We start from the raw sequence: 24,760 nt of genomic DNA on the forward strand, positions 1-24,760 counted from the left end.
TACAGGCAAGTCATATTGCTGAGGTATGTAAGAAAAAGCAGCTCCATCAAGCATTCTATTTAAAAAAAAAAAACTGAAAACAACATAAAAAAAGAACAAGCAATTCCTTGCTTTTGGTGATAAAGTAGATGATTCTGAAAGTTGTTCAAAACAATACCAGCTAAGGTTAATAGGCTTGCTGGAAGGTTGGAAGTTAGGAAGCCAGCCAATTTTATAGAACTATACCGTGAATGATATACTGGCAAATTTTCTAGGGCTATTTATATTTTTTATTGTCAACAGAATGTGCACATTAGATGCCAATTTCCTTCATCTCACTGAGAATTTTCCTGAAATAATGTTTTCTTATAGCTTAATTCCTGATTTGATTATCCAAACAATTATGCCACATTCTATTATATTGCAGTAAATCGTAGCATCCATCAGTTGCATTTTGGCTTTTCATGAAATATTTTGAAAAGTTAACCTTTTGCTAAAGGTACAGGCATTGGAAAAATTCAAGTTTAAATTATAATTTCACCACTTAATATCTTGCAAGTTTATTTCCTTAGATGAAAACTGAGCTTAATAATACTTCCATTGCAGAGCTGTTCTTAGAATTGAAAAGACTTGTAAATCTACTTGAATAGCCCCTGTTGCATAGTAAAGGTAGAAAAAAAAATAAAGGGCTTGAAAGGCAAATTGATATTACACACACACACAGTATTATATTTTTAAAAAGGTAAAGTCACAGCTCTCATCTAAATATTATAAGAACACATTTAAAATATGTAGTTTAACTCATTAATGAATGAGAGAACATGTAAGGTGTTATATCTATTCAACAGATTATCCTAAAAGCAAGCATACATACATAAACAGGAATGATGAAATTATTGGGCTCAATATAATAGATAATAAACTGGCTTCTACAGGGTAAATGAAAATCAATTGCACCTCCACCTGTCAAAATGCATTGTTTTATATGGATAAGAATTACTTTCACCATTGTCAGTACCTACTACTTAAAAGGTGTAAAGGTCAGGCGCAGTGGCTCATGCCTGTAATCCCAACACTTTGGGAGGCTGAGGTGGGCAGATCACAAGGTTAGGAGTTTGAGACCAGTCTGGCCAGCATGGTGAAACCCGGTCTCTACTAAAAATACAAAAAATTAGTTGGGAATGGTGGCACGCACCTGTAATCCCAGCTACTCTGGAGGCTGAGGCAGGAGAATTGCTTGAACCCAGGAGGTGGAGGTTGCAGTAAGCTGAGATCATGCCACTGCACTCCATCCTGGGCGACAGAGTGAGACTCCATCTAAAAAAAAAAAAAAAAAAAAAGTGTGAAATAGCTCAAAGTAAATGAAAGACAGAGATAATCCTGATGTGTTTGCAGAACAGGCCACCCAGGAATAATTTTGGTTACTCTAGCCTTGCATTTCAATTTGTCCATTCACAATTATTTTTCTGACAATCCTCCCAACTTATGTTCATATCATAATAACAAAGAAAGACCATAATTGATTACAAAGAACTGACTAGTTTTGTTAGGTTTGGCCTGGTTGTTTATATAGGTCCAGCAACAGTTTTAATTAACCCTGTAGTTCTCCTTACATGTTCTTTTGCAAATCAAGTATCACAGAATATTTTAAAACCCACAAAGTCATAAAATTCTTTTTTTAATTTTCATTTTTATTTTAGATTCAGGGGATACATGTGCAGATTTGTTACAAGGGTATATTTCTTGGTACTGAAGTTTGGGCTTCTGTTGATCCTATCACCCAGATAGTGGACGTAGTTACCAGTAGGAAGTTTTGTAACCCTTGGCCCCTCCCTTACTCCAGCCATTTGGAGTTCCCAGTGCCTAGTATTCCCATCTTTAAAATCTATGTGAACTCAAGATATAGCTCCAACTTATAAGCGAGAACATGTGTTATCTTGGTTTTCTGCTTCTGCATTAGTTTACTAAGGATAATGCCCTCCAACACCATCCATATTCCTGCAAGACACATGATCCCATTCTTTTTTGCAGCTGCATAGTATTCTATGATATATATGTACCACATTTTCTTTATCCAGCTCACTGTTGATGACCTAGGTTGATTCCATGCCTTTGCTATTATGAATAGCACTGCAATGAACATAAAAGGAAATGTGTAGTTTTGGTAGAAGTTATTTATTTTCCTTTGGGTATATACTGAGTCATGAGATTGCTGGGTTGAATGGTAATTCTATTTTTAGTCCTATGAGAACTCTCCAAACTGCTTTCCACAGAAGCCAAACTAATTTGCATTCCCATCAACAGTGTATAAGCATTCCCTTTTCTCTGCAAATTTACCAACATGTGTTACTTTTTGACTTTTTAATAATAGCCATTCTGACTGGCCTGAGATACTATCTCATTGTGATTTTGATTTGCATCTCTCTGATGATGAGTGATATTGAGAATTTTTTCATGTTTGTTGGCTGCTTGTATATATTCCTTTGAAAAGAGTCTGATCATGTCCTTTGCCCACTTTTTAATGGGGTTGTTTGGCTTTTTTCTTCTTGATTCAAGTTCCTTATTGATTCTGGATATTAGTCCTTTGTCAGATGCATAGTATGCAAATATTTTCTCCTTCTCTGTAGGTTGTCTGTTTACTCTATTAAGAGTTTCTTTTGCTGTGCAGAAACTCTTTAATTAAGTCTGATTTGTCTATTTTTTATTTTGTTGCATTTGTTTATGGGGTCTTCATGGTAATTCCTTTGCCTAGGCCAGTGTTTAAAAGAGTATTTCCTAGATTTTCTTCTGGAATTTTTGTAGTTTGATGTCTTACATTTAAGCCTTTAATCCATCTTGAATTAATTTTTATAAATGGTGAGAGGTAGGGGTCCAGTTTTATTCTTTTGCACATGGTTAGCCAGTTTTCCCAGCACCATTTATTGAATAGGGTATCCTTTCCCTATTGTTTATTTTTGTCAACTTTGTCAAAGATGAGTTAGTTGTAGCTATGTGGCTTTATTTCAAAGGTCTCTGTTCCATTGGTCTATGTATCTATTTTTGTACCAGTACCATATTGTTTTGGTTGCTGTAGCCTTGCAGTATAGTTTGAAGTCAGGTAATGTGATGCTTTCAACTTTGTTCTTCTGCTTAGGATTGCCTTGGCTATTTGGGCTCTTTTTGGTTCCATATGAAATTTAGGTTTTTTCCTAATTCTGTGAAAAATGACATTGGTAATTTGATAGAAATAGTGTTGAATCTGTAGATTGCATTGGGCACTACTGACATTTTAATGATATTGACTCTTCCTACCAATAAGGGTGGAATATTTTTTTTCCATTTGTTTGTGTCTTCTATGATTACTTTGGGCAATGTTTTGTAGTTCTCAGAGAGATTTTTCACCTCCTTGGTTAGGTATATTCCTTGATATTTTATCTTTTGTGTAAGCCACAAAATTCACTTCTTTATGAATGTTTTCATAAGGAATTTTGGATTATACTTTTAAAGGTATCTATTTGCTATTGGGAGGATAACAAAACAAACCCAAGAAATGTTCTCTACAAGATTTCAACTGCAGTGTCTGTAAATCTGGGTGAATTCTCTTCCTGAGGTCCCCAACATTTCTCAAAGCCCCTGCACTGGCAGGAGTTTAACTTTCTTACAGTCTAAAATGCCAAGACCAGCTCGGTCGGGGAGACCCTAACCCAGTGGTGCTAGAGGAATTAAAGACACACACAGAGAAGTGTGGAGTGGGAAATCAGGGGACTCCTCACAGCTTTCAGAGCTGAGATCCCTAAACAGAGATTTACCCACATATTTATTGACAGTAAGCCAGTGATAAACATTGTTTCTATAGATTATAGATTAACTAAAAGTATTCCTTATGGGAAACAGAGGGATGAGCTGAAACAAAGGGATGGGCTCTGGCTAGTTATCTGCAGCAGGAACATGTCCTTAAGGCACAGATCACTTATGCTATTGTTTGTGGTTCAGGAATGCCTTAAGTGGCTTTCCGCCCTGGGTGGGCCAGGTTTTCCTTGCCATCATTCCAGTAAACCCACAACCTTCAGCGTGGACGTCATGGCCATCACAAATACGTCACAGTGCTGCAGAGATTTTGTTTATGGTCAGTTTTGGGGCCAGTTTATGGCCAGATTTGCGGCCTATCCCCAGCACTAAAAGAATAAACCAAATGAACAAGGTAAAAGGCCAGTTTTCCTAACAGAACTTTTATGCTTTGGCTCTGTCAAGAAAGCTAAACACTATTATTTAAAACTAACTTGTTACACTTTATTCAGTAAGCATCATTCTCAAATAAGATATTTGAAGTATGGCTATGACTGCACAATTTTTCAATTATGTGCTGGTGAGAAGGAGAAGATATTGCAGTAGAAACTACGCAATCTACTCTTTTTTGCAATGAAAATTAAGGAGACTCAAGATTTTATAAATTCTGGAAGGTCAGGGAGAATCAGATATCATTTTAAGATGTCATATTTCAATGTATAGAAGTAGAGTTTATTAAGTCGTTGTTGATTGTGAACAGCTTAAGAAAGAAGAAAAAGGTCTTCCTTACATATCTGGAGAATGGAACCTTAAAAATACATCAACAATACTCCAAGTAATCACAGTGTAATTTCCTTCAGCATTTATTCAGTCCTATGTAATTAGTTTTTTTTTCTGCTGGATCCTGGCTTATCCATCCATTTGCCTGCAGCTGACTTATACTACACTAAAATGAGTCCTGGAAATCCTAACTCAGTCAACAGGTATGGTCTGGAGGTTATCTAAGTGATATTTGGTCAGAAACCTATAACCATTGGTCCACTCTTTTAAGGGTCAGTAGTTAGACATGTCTGGTACAATACTTTTCTACAAAACTCTGAGACTATGTTTATTTGTTGAATATATAATGACTAGCTTGTAGCAGAACCTTCTAGCAAGTGTAACAGTAAAATCAAAACTACCCACAGATGAGAGAGGATTAATTTCTGGCTGTGGTTAGTTTATTACTATAATCAGTATATCAGGAAGGAAGATAGTAAAATTCTCTATTGCAGTATAATACATTCTTTCCCTAAAGAGTTTTGATCAGTGCTTTTCCCAAGGGTAAGTACATATTATAGAAATTAAGCACGTTGACAAAACTCCAGAGTTTTCCCATAAAGCATATAGTTTAAGAAATATTTATTTTAATAACATTTTATCTATACAAATTTAATTTAGAGAAAGTTGAGCATATCTTCTGATGTGACAATTTTCTATGCAACTCTTACAATAGTAACACAGAAAACAAACCTAATTATTTATAGTGTTTCTTTTTATATAAAGAGAAAAATAAAATATGTGTGATTTTCCAAAATCCATCTGAAAAGTCTCAAAGAAAATTTTAAGTGGATTTTTTCTTTACAACTTTAATGCTGGTTTTGGAAAGGCAAAATCAAAAGCATTGTCGGAGATTTGGGTGCTCGATTAAGGTGCCTGACACGGGTGCCTGAGAAGCAACAGTTGGCATGTGTATTTAATTAAAGTGACAATGAAGCATTTTAAAGAAACACAGAATATAACACACTTATAAAAAACTATATCTCTTACATGAGTTAGGAAACTCTGGTCTCTCTTTCTCTCACTCTCTGTAATAAAGAGCATTTCAAATTGAGCATAAGGCACAAAAAATTAATCTGATATAACACAGAATCACTGCTATCCAGGAAGATTGCATTGAATTAAAGAATAACCTTTTTTACTGTTGCTAAAGGCACTAATTAGAAACAAAGGCAGAAAGTTTGTACAAATTGAGTGAACGTTGCTAAAATTTTAACATATTTCATAGCTTTTTTTTGGAAGTAGGTATTACAAACCAGGGCAATTAAAATTCACCTTCCAAATGTTATCCTTCATTATGCTTGATCATTATCTGGAACCAATTGACACTTCACCTTAGGACAGTAGTTCTCTCAGGGGTCTATGAGGGCAAAACAATTTCCGTAAAAATACTAAGATGATAATCACGTTGAAATGCAATACATTATTATTGCTATCTTCAAATGAATTGATAAACAAGTGTTAAAAGATGTCAGTTTCAATTCCCAATACGGTAAATATAGATAGCCACATAGACAAAAGTTCTTTAGGCAGTGCTCAAGAATATAAAAAATCCAGAGATTAAGAAACCTGAGAATTGCTGAGAAGTTAGGAAAAAACCTACACTTTTTCACTTGATAAAAGCACACACAGAATTGTATTTCTCTGACACCACTGTTGCTAGTATCCTTATATTAATAGTATCTTTTAACCCAAGTAACTAAATTCTATTTTACAGAAAGAGCAGCTGGCTGGATAAATGAGAACTGTCTGTCTCACACAGTATTACCATTATGAGAACATGTAATGAAACTTTCTAAGGTCACATAGGTCTCATCCACACATTCATGACGCAAAGCTATAATCTCTCTTTATAACATAAAATTTATGTTAAAAGGCATACAAACATAAAATGATGCTTCATGCATGCTTTGGTTTTCTATCTTACTTGGAAATTTGTTAGGTATATAGAAATATCCTTTAATTAATGTAATAACAGAAAAATAATTTGAATTATTTAAACATCTTAGAAAATATCTTCAAGCTGACATACTACAGAGCATAATTACTGTAGAAATAAATAGGTTGACAAAATAATGATCCAACTTATTTGAATAGATTTAAATTTTTCTTAATTTTAAATATTATACATGGTAATTTCACCTTATTTGAACAGTAGACCTGTATAAATTCGAGAAAACAAACCTAAGTAGAATAAAGTGTATGCTTTTACTCTACTCAACACAAATTAATCATGGAAGAGACACAGCTAGCTTTTTTAAAACAAAAATTATTCAACTAGTCTTATTTGTCGATGTTTATTCTAATTGTGTGAATTTGGTATCTTCAAAAAGTCTTAAGACTTTTTTTTTTATAAGAAATTTCTTTAAGTTGAGAACATTTAAACTATTCATTTTTTAATTTCTTTTATTTCTGGGACTTTGGATCATTTAGTTCATGTATTTATTTATCTTTATAAGCCAATTGGAACAGAGCTTATAATTTAAGATACTTTATAATATAGGTTATTAATATCCTCTAGAAAGAGTAAAACATTTCACACTAACACAATCAGAGGTAAAGGCCTTTCTGAATCACAGAAACATAGACACAAAGATACATAGAGTACTTATAGCTTCAAATTTTTAACTTCACCCATAGGTCAAGAGTAAATACACAGATATGGATCAGATTGAGTTTGTTTCCTTTACGTGGGCACTATATTTTGAACTGAGAATTTTATAACAACAATCAAAAAAAGAAAAGCCTCATTCCCTGTCATCTTTTACTCAACAGAAAACAGATTCTATAATCCAACAGCAATGATCAACAAATAACCAGATCATTAAGCCGAATTTTCAAACATTGCTCTCACCAATGGAGAATAACTTGAACACAGTAAGAACAATAGAAACTTAAACAAAGCACAGAATTATTGGGAAAAATACAAGAAATAAAAAATCAACATAATTAAAGTTCTATTGTCACTTGTGTTTCCCTCTGGGAGCAAGAAAATAGCAGCAGACCAGGGTATGATTTGCATTTCCCTGGCACCTGCTCTGCCAGAGTAACTCACTTGAGCATCTCAGTAGAATCTCCAAGATTTTAAAGAATTTTTAGAAACATATAATATATAATATACACGTATGAAATGAACATACAGATATAAAATGAACAAGTGTCAAAACTTTTATTTAACTCATTGATTAAAGAAGGCACCAATGAGATATTATAAAACAGTTCAAAGGAGAATTGAAAGAGAAACATATATTAAATTATCAGGAATGTTGAAATGAATTTGATTAATAGATGGAAAACTAACTTATTTGGGAGAGAGAAGGAAATCAATAGTACCTCCAATGGAGGAAATTCATTTTGCATTGCCTATAAGAAAAATGATTTTAATCACTATCAGTTATCTACAATTTAGAGTGGTAACACAGATCAAGACAGTGAAGGATGAGCTAGACAAAACACCCAGTGATCTTTTTCTGGGCATTTCAAAGTCATTCACAATTATTCCTGACAGTATCATTGAGAATAATTTTCCTAATTGTTCCTAGTAGATGAACTGATCTATAATTCTAAATGAATAACAAATGAATCTAATCAAAAAAGTTCCCAATAGAATAAATTATAACCTACTGAAGAAGTTAATGAAATTTGTAAAATTGCATATAACCAGCTTATTGAAAAATTGGATGTTGCAGGATGTAATCAGGGAGAAACTTTATTCTTCACAATTTCCCTTTTCAGTGCATTTAATAGATTGTTTTTCTTCCTTAACTTTGAAGGAAATCACAAGAAGATCTCAATGATTTCTGGTTCCTTTCAGATAACATTAATTCTTGTCAGTCTAACATCAAATCTTTAACCACTCTTTAAGTCTAAGATTTCTCTTTCCCCTGCTGATAAGCAAAGAAAAGGGAGGCACATTCTTCCTTTCTTGATCTCCTGCCCCATGCTATGGATTTTCATGGAAGCTTTAAAGTTTGAAGCAAGAGAAAAGGAAGAAATAAGGGTCAGAAAGGTCTTCCTGCGTTGGAAGAACCTAATGCAGCTTTGGGCTTAATATATGCCAAAAGCTAACTCTCTTTAGTGGCATTTTCTTGAGAGTCATGTAGTTTCCTGGAATTCCTAAAGTGGTTTATGGTGTTCCTTCTGTCATTTGGTTGTTTATGTCCTTACCACTCAAGCCTGTCTCCTAAAGGCCATACTAAACTGCTAGCCTTTCGTATGGAGCTTCCCTGACCCCAGGCTGGCAGTCATCTTGGAAAGGGTCTTTTAGAGATGGCTCACCATTGGCTCCCTTTAACATACGAAAATCAATGTCACTGCCTGGCAGCCAGTAGAAGTGTGTCTCAGAGCAGTCCATTTGACTCTGCTTTTCCAAGGAAACTAGCTCTGGCCTTTTGAGCTTAAACTTTTCAGACTTGAATACAGTCTTGGTTCACTTAAAAGCCCCACTCGGCCGGGCATGGTGGCTCACATCTGTAATCACAGCACTTTGGCAGGCCAAGGCAGGTGGATCATAAAGTCAGGAGATCAAGACCATCCTGGCCAACATGGTGAAATCCCGGCTCTATAAAGTAAAAAATTAGCCGGGCGTGGTGGCACGCGCCTGTAGTCCCAGCTACTCGGGCGGCTGAGGTAGGGGAATCGCTTGAACCTGGAAGGTGGCCGTTACAGTGAGCCGAGGTCGCACCACTGCACTCCAGCCTGACCACAGAGCAAGATCCATCAAAAAAAAAAAAAAAATCCACTCTCATTTGTCTTGAGATAGGGAGGAGGCACTGCCTCACTGCAGGGGTTAGAAGATGCTCACAATATACTAGCAACTTCTAAGTCCTTAGGAAGAAAAAATGTCATAGTGAAAAATATTGCATGTTTTCACAACTCTACAGAATATGAGCCAGGAAGTTTTTTTAAAATTATTTTCTAACTTCTCTCTAGTTCTTTAGGAAGACCTCTGCTACAGTGTCTTCAACTTCATATTGCATATTTTTTCCTGCTCCTATATAGCCTACAGGTACTGTATAAGCTAATACTAGCAGATTTTTTTAAAGCTTTAGGACTTGCATAGATACCCTAGAAACTTCTTGGAGAATTTCTTCCTACATAATTTGGCTTACACTTACATAGTCAGTGTCAGTTTTCTGAGCAGATATAGAATCTATGTGCTTTATAGGAAGAGCTACTGTCTATAAGGAGGAAAAAAAAGGTGTATATCTTTATCATAAATTATATGCATGTAGTAATGATAATAGTTATAGTAACAGAAATCATTTTGAATGCTGATTCTGTATAAAAAAATTATGTCCTCTCTTTTCTCACTCATATGATTAAGTCTATGAAATAATTACTATTATTGTTGTTATTTATAGTTGGTGAAACAGATGCTTAGAGAGTTTAGAAGATTTGTCCAAGATCACCTAGCTAGTAAGTGCTTGGATCTTTTTTATTATTATTATTATCATTATTTTAAACTGCAAAGCACAGACTCGGGTTCTTGAAGTATAGTGGTGAGAAAGGCTATGGGGAAAAGATGGAAGGTTGTTTTCTCCTCATAACCCAGTCTAGCTGATAATGATATTTGACATGTGGGAAGAATAATTAGGGATTATGAAGTTTTCTTTTCTCTCATAATTATTTTAGAAAGCTAAGAGTCACTTGGTGGATCATAATTACTATAATTCAGATAATATCTGCAACTTTATGAAAATGTGTGCCTTCATTTCATGACAATTACTCTTCCCCAATGTCCTTCTAACTTCAGCAAAGTTATTGAATTTCCATAAATAGAAACAATATTTGCATTTGTAAATATATTATGCATGTGTATATATGATAATGTATCTTAACCTACCTTTTTATCATGTATAGAAATATAAAAGAATAACAATCATCTAGCAAATTTCTACAAATGTTTTACTAGTTTAATAAAAACAAGCCCATGAAATACATACATTCCAACATTTCACCTATTAAATTGTGTAGAACTGAAGTAGTGTCTAAAGGCCATTCCACAAGCAACAATTACCATATATAAATATTACTATGCATGAGACTGATAAAGAGAGCCAGATTTGCATTCCATACATAAAACTGTCAACTCACATTTCCATGATAAATCATGAAATGAATGAAGGTGTACTCAGGCATATGAGCATTGCATATATTTTCCAGGCTAGCGAAGGCATTATCTTTGTGTGTCTGATTCATTTGTTGTGCTAATTTTCAAGATACTCAATATTTTACCACAAAGTTAACATGATAGGTATATCTTAAAAGTGTCATAGTGAAAAATATTGCAGTTTTCACAACTCTACAGAATATGAGCCAGGAAGTTTTAATTTTTAAAAATTATTTTCTAATACACTGCTAGTTTTGGTAAAACCCTTACCAAATGATCAGCAATTAAAGAAAAATATGTACTCTCAGCCTCCAAGTATTAAATTGACTACCTTAGGATAGAACATAAGCCTTTTTTAGTATCTAGTAATATTGGTTATACGAAATGGAAAGAAAATATACTAATGCTTTCATGTGTTATACAGCTAGCTCCTGCATAATAAATGACTATGTTTAAATAACACTTAGCATAAACATGCATGGCTACTCAACATATGCATAGGATCTTAACACTTCTTAAACCGAACTTCTCATATTCTCCTTCAAACCTATCCACTGCAAAGTTCCCTGAGATATATCCAGTTCCCACTACTTCCACAGCTACTCTTTTATCTCAGATGATATTATTCTTTCTTCTATAATGGATATCTAGACTCCCTGCTTCTATCACTGGCACTGCTATTGCCTATTCTCAACTATTCTCAATACAATTACATTGAGATCCCTTTAAGACAAGCCAAATCATGTCACTCTTCTGCTAAAAATCCTGGAATGTCTTCTTATTTTACCCAGAGGAAAAGGTAAAATTATTTAAAGGGCTTATAAAGCCTCTTATGATCTAGCCCCTCATTATCGTTCTGAAGTCATCATCTACCACACTGCAATCTTCCAAACAAGACCGCTTCCAGTTACACTGGCCTCCATCCCATTGCTCTGATTTGCTTGCCTTAATCCTGCTTTGGGATTAGGGCATTCATTGCACTCGCTGTCTCCTCTGCCTGGAACACGCTTCTTAATTTCCCCAACCCCAAAAATCCATAAAGCTAACCCTAATCATTGAGTCTTTGCTTTTTCAACATATCCTATCCAGGTCATTGTATTTTACTCTGTAACCCCAACCCCTGTCACTGCCATTTCTCTCACACTGTTTTACTTTTACTTATTTGTCTATATCGATTAGAATATAAACTCCATAAAGCAAAATATTTTGTTCATTTTGTTCAAGGATGTAATTAAATAAACTAAAACAGGTCCCTAGTAAGCATTCAATAAATATTTCTAAGGGAATAAATTATCTGGATTTATTGCTAGTGATAAAGCATACATGCACAATTTTAATTCTAGAAACAATAAGATAAGCAGTACAAGAAACACAAAATGCTATTGGTTGCAGAGGGAAAGTAATGTCTTGATTAAGATGCAAAGTAAAAATGAATACTTTACAGAAGATTATATTTAAGATAAGACTTTAAGGATTGGTAAAATTTTGACAAGTGGATAATAAAGGTGTGGGTGCTACGAGAATCAGTCGAAAGAGGGGTTAAGAACGAAACTGACCATTGCTTGCTTTTTATGTTTCATCATTCTACTCCACACTGGGATAACATAGATGAACAACCTGATCACTAATTTCAAATTGCTTGCTGCTAGTGAAATGTGTGTGTGTGTGTCTATCGTAATTCTAACAATCAATCAATAGCAAAATAATGTACTAAAATAAAGAACATATAGAAGACTCCTCTGAGAAGATTTCTCAGAGAAAGTTGAAAAAGAATAAAAACTTTTAAAAATCAATTTCATTCAATAGTCTACAAATAGACTTAAATTATATAAAAATTTGATGATGCTGTCACCATGAAAGCTCAGTTGCAGCTGATTTTATAAAACGTATTTATTTCACAGTTTAGTTTGGATATACTGTTGGCAAGGTTCTGGATCCCTAACCAACTGTCAAGCCACAGGAGTGGCATCCAGGAAGATGAATAAAAGGGAAGCTTCAGACAAATCTGTGACATTCCTGGACAGAAAAGTTCTGCCACTTTATTCCTATTTGTCCTATTCCAATAAAAGTGGTTGGGCAATTTAGAAAAATATAAAAAGCACTTTTTCATTACTTTTATTATTTCATTACTTTTATCGTTACTCACAACTAAACTTCAGGCCAATTCTAAACTTTTCTTCTTCTACCATCAGCCCCACTTAGTTTCTTCAACCATTTCAAAACACAAAATCACCTACAAACATTTTCAACGGGTGAAGGGGAAAAAAATGGAGAACTGAGAATAACATATAATGCCTCAAGAATCCACTAACAACAACACAACTGTATCACACACCTCACACTGTACAACAACAAAATAATAATCTCCCTAAACCTACATAGGAAAAGGAATGTTCATACACTCTACTCTTTCGTCTGCGGTAGTTTTGAGTTTCATTTTTATTCACTTGTCCTTTCTACCAAAGCTAGATCTTTCTCTTCGTGTTTGCATTTCCCAGAAGTATTAAGGGAAAAGAAAACAGGGCAACTGCTTCCCCTTCATTTTTGTTGTTGTAGTTAACTCATTTTCACCCAATCTTGTGTTCAATACATTCTAAAAGAATAAATATAATCTCTGCAATGGAAAGCAGATGCCTTTCTTCAAAATATCTTCTCATAATGGTGCAAATTCTCTTAAACAGCAGCAGCTACACTTTATCTGAACAACTTTTATTAACATGAGTATTATATAATTATAGCTGTCTTTTAATGTTGATGTCTTTGTAAATACCATATATTATTACAGTGGCTGCAATAATGTTATAATATAAATCAATGAGTCAGTGCATAATCAACAAGGTGAACATCAGCAAAATGTTTTACTGGAGGTATTTGCTCTTAACCTCTCTCCCTTTTTGTATCAGCTGATCGACACCATTATCTTATTATTATTATTTTTTTGAGATGGAGTCTCGCTCTGTTCACTCAGGCTGGAGTTCAGTGGCACAATTGCCACTCACTGCAACCTTCATCCACCAGGTTCAAGCGATTCTCCTGCCTCAGCCTCTGGAGTAGCTGGGATTATAAGCTCATGCCACCATGCCTGGCTAATTTTTGTATTTTTAGTAGAGACGGGGTTTCACCACCATGTTGTCCAGGCTGGTCTCAAACTCCTGACCTCAGGTAATTCACCTGCCTCGGCCTCCCAAAGTGCTGAGATTACAGGTGGACACCATTATCTTTTGATAGCCGTCTGTTTCATCATCCTTGGGCCATGTTTTTACAGAACTAAAAACAAAATATGCACAGATACTGTCCAAATATTTTTAAAACATGTGAACTTAGATTAAAATAATCTTGGAGAAAGGAGGAAAATAAAATTCATCTTGTTTCACCATTATTATTTTTTACAAGAGAAACCGATGACTGGAACTATTAAATTACTTCCAAAAGAACCAGGATTAGAACTCAGGTTTCCTACACTAGTTTCTGTGTTCTCTTTTCATTTTAACACATGGCCTATTACCTCTTTATATTTTATGGATAATAAAATCATCACAATAGAATGCTCCATAAAATTATAAATATGCCTTAAAATTTTTACATATCAATATAATCTTTTTGTTGTTGTTAAATCCGCAGTCCATCCTTTTAGCTATTTCAGTTGCTGGGGGTGCTATATAAGATTTTAATTGTGCAATATTGAACATTTCACATAAAAGAATGATGTATCTCTTGAGCTTTCAGGGAGACAAGAAAATTTAGTCTATGGAAGAACAAAAGCAAACAAAAAGCAAATAGGAAACTTCTCTCATGAGAAGTAAACAATAGTCCCCCATTATAGGGGGTGTGATGGTTAATATTGAGTATCAACTTGATCCAATTGAAGGCTGCAAAGTATTGTTTCTGGGTGTGTTTGTGAGGGTGCTGCCAAAAGAGATTAACATTTGAGTTTGTGGACTGGGAGAGGCAGACCTACCCTCAATCTGGGTGGGCACCATCTAATCAGCTGCCAGAGTAGTTAGGAGAAAAGCAGGCAGAAGAACCTGGAAGGACGAGGCTGGCTGAGTCTTCCAGCCTCTATCTTTCTCCCATGCTGGATGCTTCCTGCTCTGGAACATCAGACTCCAAATTCTTCAGCTTTTGGACTCTTGGACTTACAGCAGTGATTTGCCAGGGGCTCTCAGGCTTCAGTCACGGACTGAAGGCTGCACTATCAGCTTCCCTTCTTTTGCGGTTTTGGGACTTGGACTGGCTTCCTGGCTCCTCAGCTTGCAGGTGGCCTGTTGTGGGACTTCACTTCATGATTGTATGAGTCAATTCTCCTAATAAACCCCCATTCATACATACATCTATCCTATTAGTTCTGTCCTTTTAGAGAACCCTGACTAATAAGGGGGAAATGGAAATATATTTGTTCCAAGACTCCCAGTAGATGCCTAATACTGTGCTAGTGCCAAAGCTTATATACACTATATGTTTTCCTATATATTGATATTTATGATAAAGTTTAATTTCTACATTAGGAGCAGTAAAAGATTAACAACAATGACTAAAAATAAAGTAGAACATTTATAACAGTATGCCAGCATCACTACTCTTGCACTTTGGCACCATTATTAAGTAAAGAGTTAATTGCACAAAAGCACTGTGATACCTTGACAGTTAATATCATACCCCAGAGGGATACTAAGTGGGTAGTGTGTGCAGCTTGGATACACTGGACAAAGCGATGATTCATGTTATGGGTGGAACTGAGTGAGATGGTGTGAGATTTTATCATATTACTCATAATGGCACACTATTTAAAGCTTATGAATTATTTCTGGAATTTTCCATGTAATATTTTTGGACCCTGGTTGACTGTGGGTAACTGAAATCATGGAAAGTGAATCAATGGATAAGGGAGGACTACTATAATATTTTAGACTACAATCTTAAGTATTATAAGCCTACAATTTCACATGCTGCTGTTTTCACATTTTTGAACCTTGTGGGGCACAAAAGGCCTAAAGGGGAGTCTCCTTGTTCTCAACAGACATACTCTGACCTAGCTAGTTGGACCAGGTGAGGCAGCTGCTCCCCATCTGGTCCTCAGGCTAACAGGTTTTTTATGCCTGCCACCTCAAACAAGTTATTAGAACAAGTTCGTATCTTTCCCAGGTACCTCACCGTCTCATTACTACCAAGCCTGCCTCCCACAGCCCTTGCTTGTTCAAGCTTTGTCCCCTGTGCACCCTCTGCATGGCCTTGTGTCATGCCTGATACTACTGTGGAGCTATGGGTATGTTTTAACAATAAACTTGTTTGATTTCATTTGTGCAATATTGGTCATCATATATTTGGTTTTTTTTTTTTCATATTAAGTAAAGGAGAAGATATCTTCCTCACCAGCAGGATAGATAAGAGGTGATCAAAACACCCCAGAGCATGGTGCAAAAAAAAATATGAAACAAACTAATTTTCCTCGATCTACATTTTGGAAAACCACTGTTGTATTTTTCAGCTCCCAGTGGGAGTTTTTAATGCCCTTTTCAGCAACAAAACAAAACAAAACATTGCATTACATACCATAGGAGAGTAATGGAAAAGAGAAACAAAAATCCAGGATTAATTCTAAACTCTTATATTCCTATACACTATGAATGTAGATAATAGGTCTTGATTTAAAGCTTTCCATATTAATTTAATCCCTTGTAAACGCTGCTGTTTCATAGAAATTATGCTTTAAGATGAAGATTAAAAACAGAAAAAGAATATTTTGTGTCTGTTCATTCATGTTATTCCTTGATTCATTGTAGCATAATGAACAAAATTTTAGTTTAAGATTAAAAACTTGCAATTATGGTGACAGTTAAATACATATTATAGAAACGTGAAAAAACTACAACTCTTTATGACATTCAGAGATCATGAAAACATGCTATTAAGAGATTTTCAATATAATACTAGAGTAACTTGGAAAAATATAAACTAATAATTTAAAAACTTTGTGAAAGTCAACAGATAATATTTTATAATATAAAGTTAACATTCTTTTTTTAAAACTTCAACTCTAGAGCCTAGAAGATTTGATGAAAGAGAAACTTTTTTATTCACTTTATTGATAATGTTCAATTGTAACATTTCTGCTACATTTAAGATGGTACAATCTCACCTTACAAGCAAATTACTCATGTCTATTTCCTATCTCGATAAGCACACCTAAGAGCATATGATTTTGTTTCCATTCACAGATGTACCATGGATATTTATGAGGAACATTTCCACATGTTCCACACCTCCTTTAATTTTGTTAGTTGGTCCTTGTAGATCAACTTTATGGGTTTTATCTTGACCTATCACATTTATTTATAACATATGATAATTTGAGCAAGAAGGCAAATGCACTTCCATTTTGACTCTGAACCTGGATATACATATTTCCCTGGCAATGTGCAGCCTCCATTGTGAAGACTGAACTTGAGGATGTGTCTTAGAAAGACTCACTGGAACATTAGCCAGATGTTAACAATGTATATTACTTCAGGTCTAATTTGTTTTTTCTGAAAATCTATCTTTGTGAACTTGACCAAGTCATTATACCTCAGTATGTTCTTTCATCAGTTAAAAAAAAGGGGTTGGGGACTATTTCAGCAACAAAAATGCTATGAATATAATATTTTGACTAACTGCCTTTTAAATTTTTATATCTTTATTTTCCATTTGCATTCATTTAGGATATGTAATACATTCATATAGTTCAAAATCCAAGAGACATACAATTGTAAACAACATGTTGAAGGCTTACCCATCACTGTCAGCCTAATTTAGCCCACCTCAATGCATTTGAGGTAACCACTGTCATTACTTTTGGATGCATCACTCCAAGGTGGCTTTATGCAAATATAATTGTATACAATTATTTTCCTCTTTCTTCCAAAAAATGAAACTTACTCTATACAATATTCTGAAGATTGGCTTTTTCATCATATGTATCTTGAGCTCTTTAATATTATAATATAGAAAATTATCTTATTATCTTTTTCTGCTTTATGATAATGGTATTATAGTTTATTTTAGTAGTGCTTTATTAATAAATACTTGGGTTGTTTCCACTTTCTTAGTGTTACAGACTATATTTCAGTGAATTACTTTATGCAATACTTTATCCAATCTATGCAGAAACATAAGATAAATTCCCAGTGAGATTTGTTGTTCATAGGCTAGAAGCATTTATTTAGAGATATTGCTAAAACTTGTTTCATTAGAAGTACACCATTTTTTTCCCCACCATCTATGTATGAAAGAACCTGTTTCTCCTTAGTTTGGTAAAGAATATTTTCTCATCATTTTGAATGTTTGTTAATCATAAATATCAAAAATAAATCTTGCTTTATTTCTAATTTGCATGTCTCAAGAGTAAGTTTGAAGACTCTCAAAAATTATTTTTAGAAAACATTTAAATGTATTTTCTGTGATTTATCTCTTCAATATCTCATATTTTATGTATCTGTGAAGTATTTGCATGTCTTAGTCCATTGATGCTTCTATAACAAAACACCTGAGACTAGATAATTTACATAAAACAGAAATTTATTTTCTCACATTTCCGGAGGCTGGGAAGTCTAAGATTAAGGTGCCAACATATTCAGTGTCTGGAAAGGACTGCTCTCTCCTTCCAAAATGATGCGTTGCATGCTGTGTTTGTGAGAGGGGAGGAATGTTGTGTCCCTCCATGACAGAAGATAAAGAGCAAAAACGGGTGAACTTCCTCTGTCAAGCCCTTTTATAATGGCATTAATTCATTCACAATGGAAGGGCCCTCATGACATAAACACTTCCCGAAAGGCCCCACCTTTCAACATTGGTACATCGGGGATTTAGTTTCCAACATATAAAATTTGGGGGACATATTTAGGCCATAGCATTCTGCTTCTGGCCCCCAAACTTTACATCCTTCTCACAAACAAAATACATACATTCCATCCCAATGGTACCAAAAAGTCTTAACTCATTCCAGCATCAACTGTAAAGTCTAAGACCTAAGTCTTACCTAAACAACATATGGGTGAAACTTTAGGTACAATTCATCCTGAAACAAATTCTTCCACTGTAATCTTGTGAAATCAAACAAGTTATGTGCTTCCACAATATAATTGTGGGACAGATATAGGTCAGATATTGCCATTCCAAAAAGAGGAAATAAAAAAGAATAAAGGGACAAGTCCCAAGTAAGTTGAGAACCCAACAGGGCAATATTAAATCTTAAGGCTTGAGAATAATCTTTTACTCCATGTCCTACTGTCCACACGCACTGAAGTGAGGGGTGAGTCCTCAACGCTCCTGATGGCCTTACTCCTACAGCTTTGATGGACATTGATCATGCTACTCTTGATCTAATTACAGGTTGCAATTAGGAGATCGTGGCCCTCCCAAGCTGGTGTTACATGCTGTGGCTCTGCAGTAAGGGTTCTTGAGGCAGCCCATCCCCCATGGTTACTATACAGCCTTGCCTAACCAGAGACTGTCTGTGGTGGTTCTGCCCCTGCAGCAGTTCTCTCCCTGGGAGGCTTTTGGAGACATCCTTTGAAATCTAGGGGAAGAAGGCCAGGCCTCCAGAACTTCTGTATCCTGTGCCTACAGAATTAGCACCATGTGGATGCTGCCAAAGCTCACTGCTTGTGCCCTCTGGCATATTCTACCATTAACTTCAAAACTGTTCCAGCCTCTGCAAACAGTCTCATTTATAATAGCATCAAAAAAAAAAAAAAACTACTCAGGAATAAATTTAACTGAGGAAGTGAAAGATATCTATACAATTATAAAACATTGATGAAAGAAATTAAAGATAATATAAATTAATGAAAAAATATTCCATGTTAATGGACTGGAAGAACCAACATTATTAAAATGTCCATATCACACAGAGTGGTCTATAGATTTAATACAATCTCTATCAAAATTCCAGTGTCATTTTTCACAAAAATAGAAAAAAAATCCAATAATTTTTATGAAACCACAAAACATCCTGAATAGCCATAACAATCTTGACCAAAGATTGAAAAAGAACAAAGCTGGAGACAACACACAAACAGATTTCAACATATATTACAAAGGTATGGTAATCAAAACAGCATGGTACTGGCATAAAAACAGACACATCAACCCATGGAATAGGATAAAGAGCCTAGAAATAAACCACACATCTATGGTCAACTGAATTTTGAGATTGGTGCATGAACACTCAACTCAGAAAGAACAGTCTCTTCAATAAACTGTGATGGGAAAACTGGATATCCACATGCAGAAGAATAAAAGTAGACCTTTATCTTACACTATGTACAAAAATCAACTAGAAATTAATCAAATACTTAAATATAAAATCTGAAACTGTAAAACTAATAGAAGAAAACATAGAGGAAAATCTCCATGAGATTGTGCCTTATTGGATAAGACACCAAAAGCACAAGGAACAAAATCAAACAGACAAATGGGATTGCATTGAACTAAAAAAATTTCTGCATAGCAAAACAAATCAATAAAGTGAAGAGACAACTCATAGATTGAAAAAATATTTGGAAATCATACATCAGGTAAGAGGCAAATATCTAAAATATACAAGGAACTCAAACTACTACAAAATAACCTTATTTTTAAAATGAGCAAAGGACTGAATAGATATTTCTCAAAAAAGACATACAAATTGCCAACTGATGTATTTTTAAATCATCAACATCTTTAATCACCAGAGAGATGTAAAACCACAGTGAGATATTACCTCATACCTGTTAGCAGAGCTATTATTAAAAAGACAAAAGATAACAAGTGTTGATGAGATGTGGAGAACAGAAAACCCTTGTACACTCCTGGGAATATTGTAAATTAGTACAGCCAATTTGGAAAACAGTATAGAGGTTAAAAAGCTAAAAATAGAATTAACATACGATCCAGCAATCCTACTTCTAGGTATATACCCAAAGAAATTGAAATCAGTATCTTGAAAGGATATCTACACTTTCATGTTCATTGCGACACTATTCACAGGAGCCAAGATATAAAAATAAACAAATTGTCCATCAAGGAATGAATGGATTTTTAAAAATGTGTTATATATCCACAGTGAAATATTATTCAGCCTTAACAGAAAATTCTGTTGTTTGCAGCAATATAAATGAACCCAGAGAACATTATACTAAGTAGAATAAGCCAGGTACAGAGAAACAAATACCATATGATAACACTTATATGTGAAGTCTAAAAATGTCAAATTCATGGAAGTAGAGAGTAAATGGTGAATGTCGACGGGGAAAGGGGAGATGTTGGTCAAATGGTATAAAGATTTAGTTAGACAGGAGGAATAGGTTTTTGGGATCTACTGCACAGTATGTTGACTATAGTTAATGATCATGTATTATATTTTAAAAACAGCTAAAAAGGAAGATTTTAAATAGTCCCACTACAAAAAATGATATATATTTGAAGTAATGGATATGCTAATTAGCCTGATTTGATCATTATATATGTATGTATTGAAACACTGTATTGTAACCCATAAATATATACAATTATTATTTACTAGTTAAAAAATATTCTAACCTTTACCCAGTACTAAGGTTCAAAGCTGGTTCCACAGTTTTAGGGATTTTTATAGCCACATACCACTCTTCTAGTATTAATTTCTGCCTTAGTCAATTTGTGCTGCCATAACAAAATACCTGAGACAGGGTAACTTATAAAGAACAGAAATTTATTTTCTCAAAGTTCTGGAGGCTGGAACACCCAATATCTAGGTTCCATCAAATCTGGTGTCTTATAAGTGCTGCTCTTGGCTTTCAAGATGGTGCCCTTTAAGCTGTGCACTTCAGAGGAGAAAACGATGTGTTCTCACATAGCAGAAGGTGAAAGGCAAAAAGAAGCAAACTCTCTCTGTTAAGCCCTTTTATAAAGGCATTAATTCATTCATGATGACAGAGCTCTCATGACCTAAACACCCCCGAAAATGCCCCACCTTCTAAAACTATTGCATTGGGGATTAAGTTTCCAAGACATGAATTTTAGCATTAGACATAGCATTATATAATTAGGAAGATTAGCACTTCTAATTTAGGTAGATGAGTTGAAAATACATTTTTCCTAATTTGTCAATTGTTTCCTGACTTTGCTCACAGTGGGCTTTTTTTTTCTATATTTTTTACCCAGAAGTTGACATTTGTATAAGAAAAATTAAACATCTGTTGACTTTTTGACTTTTGTATTAGAAAATTTAGCAATATTTTTCTTTATGGATTCCAAATATCAAATCATAATTGGAAAAACCATCTCCAAGTTTATAAATGAATTTACACATATTCTCTATGTGTAAGGAAATTAAACATATTTCTCTCTACTACATTCATTATTTCACTTGTTTGCACTGAACTATCTCTTCTAGAAAATTTATGTTTTTAATATTGAAATCTTGATATATATCCTGATATAAGTATATGTAAGGAGACATTCAAACTTTACATTTATCTGAATGATTCAGTTTTCCCATTAGTAATTTTTTAACAGTGCACCTTTATTATAATTTGAGGGACCACATTTATTATATATTACATTCTTGTGTCTATTTGGGTTTATATGTGAACTTTTTGCTCAACTTTTCTATGTCCCATCTATGAAGCAATACAATGCTATATTAATTTTGAAGCTTGAAGATATATTTTAATAATTGATAAAGCTGTTTCAATTTGCCCTCTGGACTCTGCCACTGTGTTTTTTTATGTTTGTTTGTTTGTTTTATTTTGTGTCTGGGTTTTTTTTACTCTAGGTTCCTCTTGCTGCTTATGGAGAACAATCCTGATGTCAGAGTTCCTAACAGTTTGTGATTTTGATAACTATGCTGAATACGTTTCTCTCTAACATAATATTTTTTTCTTATATTCATTTTTTCAATATAATCTTGCCTCATATACACTTTTTACTAAGGACATTTTAAAAAAGTAGTGGGAGCAGGGACAATTGTTGGAGACAGACATTTTACTCCTTGCCAGATGCTTTCCCTTCCTAAGAAAGCTTAGTAAGATCCATGATTAGTAAAACACCTCAAGGGAATAAGAAAAGAAAATAGTTATTTTCCCAAAGATCTTAGGATTAGAGAAGCTGGGCATATTTCCAGCTTTCTCCACTTATCTCTTTTGGCTCCATTGCAGCAAAATATCTTCCCTTAAACACAACCATGCCTGAAGGAGAAAAGTTAGTTAACCCTTTGATCTTCATATCTTTGAACCAATTTAGCATACTATGGAATCATGGATAACTCTGGTAATAGTCAAACTGCTTTGACATGTTAGCCAAACATTCACCCACAGAATCTCTCTCACTGGCCAGGCATCATTCATATTATTCAGAGACATTTTGGGAAAAAGTCTTATTATATAACATGCTAGCACTGAAAATTCTATGTGTCACCTAAGTACTTCTGTCTCTATACTCACAAGGAATATTGTCCAAGTATGAAATCCATTCTAAAATTCTGTACTCTGAAAACAATTTTTAAAAAGAAATATATATATACACACACACACACATATATACACACATATATGTACATATATATACATATATATGTACACACACACACGTACGTGTGTGTTTCACAAGTCTTCAGTCTGCATGTTTGGGTCAAAGAAATCCCCAGCCTTTGTAAATTTTAGGTATCACAAACTTCCATTTCAGAGAGAATGGAGCTGAATGAGTCTTCTGACCCATTAACATTTCTAACACTAACACCTCATGTACTTATGTCAAAAAACAAGGATCTACACTTTTAGCTCCTGTTTTTGCTTACCCACTACATTCCTTATTGAGTGGTTATTGCTTTCAGCCTCTGTTGGAAACTCAGGCATGTCTACTTCTTTAGTTAAAACTAATGGAATTCCAGAATCTAATGGAGAAATGTCCACTTGACCGTTTTGAACTATATTTTTTTAAATGCAGTCTGCTAAGCTATCCCAAAAGAAATAATAGTCATATTCCATTGAAAATCCATATAAGGTCTTTGCTTAAATGGTCTGAGTAAAGTCCTAGCATTCTAGTATCATTTCCTTTTCCAAGTTTTGTTGTTGTGTTATTGTTCTTAATTCCCCCAAATCAACCTAATATTTAGGTTTTGAGTCTTTGTGCTAGTCCATATTCTGACCCAAACCTTTGAGGTAGATGGAAAGATTGATGGAAAGATGTCAACTGAGAAATATAAGTGATATAATTTTCTTACATGGAAACTACCAAAACAACCATATGAATTGGGAACAATACAACATCTTCCCACATGAAGTTTCCGGCTTTCCAAGTCCCTGGTTCCCTGTGAGGACCAATTCTTTCTGCAGAAAATTCTTCTGGCCATAAGAAATGTGCCTTGCTATTCTGAAAATAAATTTGTTACTGTGACTCTTCAAAAAACCTTGGCTACTAACGTGGTATAAATAGCTAATAAAAAGAATCTCAGTGCATTTTTAAATTTTTCTTTGACACTGAATGAATTTGCGTTATTAGTCTCCTAGGCAATCCAACGGTCTACATTTGTTTAAGGAAGTAATTTGCCTAAAAATTTACAGGTAAGACCAAATCCAGATTTATAAGTCAGTTTCTATGTTTACGCATGCTGCCATTCTGCTTGTATGTTGTCCTTGACTTCTACAGAACTGCATTTACCTCATTAAGCTTTGAAGTTTCACCTCAAATTATGTTGATAGAGGTACAGAAGTAGGTACAGAGCTTACTGTTCATCTATTAAAAGGTCATGAAAGAAATTACTTTAATATATCAGGATTTAGAATTCTCGTTTCTCCTTCAGACACAATACTTCCTCATGGACAGAGTAGATTGCGCAAGCAGCCACATTTTCTTATTTTGTTTTGGCTTCAGGAGATTCAGAGTGAAATTCAAGATCACACTTCATAATGGATATAGAATTCTGGCCTCATTCTGATAACATTTTCTTTGGAGTTGCCAATTTAAAATTTTTATTTTACGGTATTTTATAACAACAACAATCAATAACTAACATATAATTGATAATAATGTAATTAATAATATCCAATATTATTATGTTTCACATGAATTATCTTATTTCACTCTCAT

At 34.3% G+C, this 24,760-nt stretch overlaps 1 long non-coding RNA gene across 1 annotated transcript in view; it reads right to left on the reverse strand.

Moving 5' to 3' along the window:
- Positions 1 to 1,314, reverse strand: part of LOC129034979 (uncharacterized) — a 143,724-nt gene extending 142,410 nt beyond the window's left edge. The window contains exon 1 of the long non-coding RNA XR_008502062.2: positions 1,175 to 1,314. This is a non-coding gene — a long non-coding RNA (uncharacterized LOC129034979). The remainder of the gene's footprint in view (positions 1 to 1,174) is intronic.
- Between the last annotated feature and the right edge of the window lie 23,446 nt (positions 1,315 to 24,760).

This window comes from Pongo pygmaeus, chromosome 3 (assembly GCF_028885625.2).
Source record: "Pongo pygmaeus isolate AG05252 chromosome 3, NHGRI_mPonPyg2-v2.0_pri, whole genome shotgun sequence".
Lineage (NCBI taxonomy): Eukaryota > Metazoa > Chordata > Mammalia > Primates > Hominidae > Pongo > Pongo pygmaeus.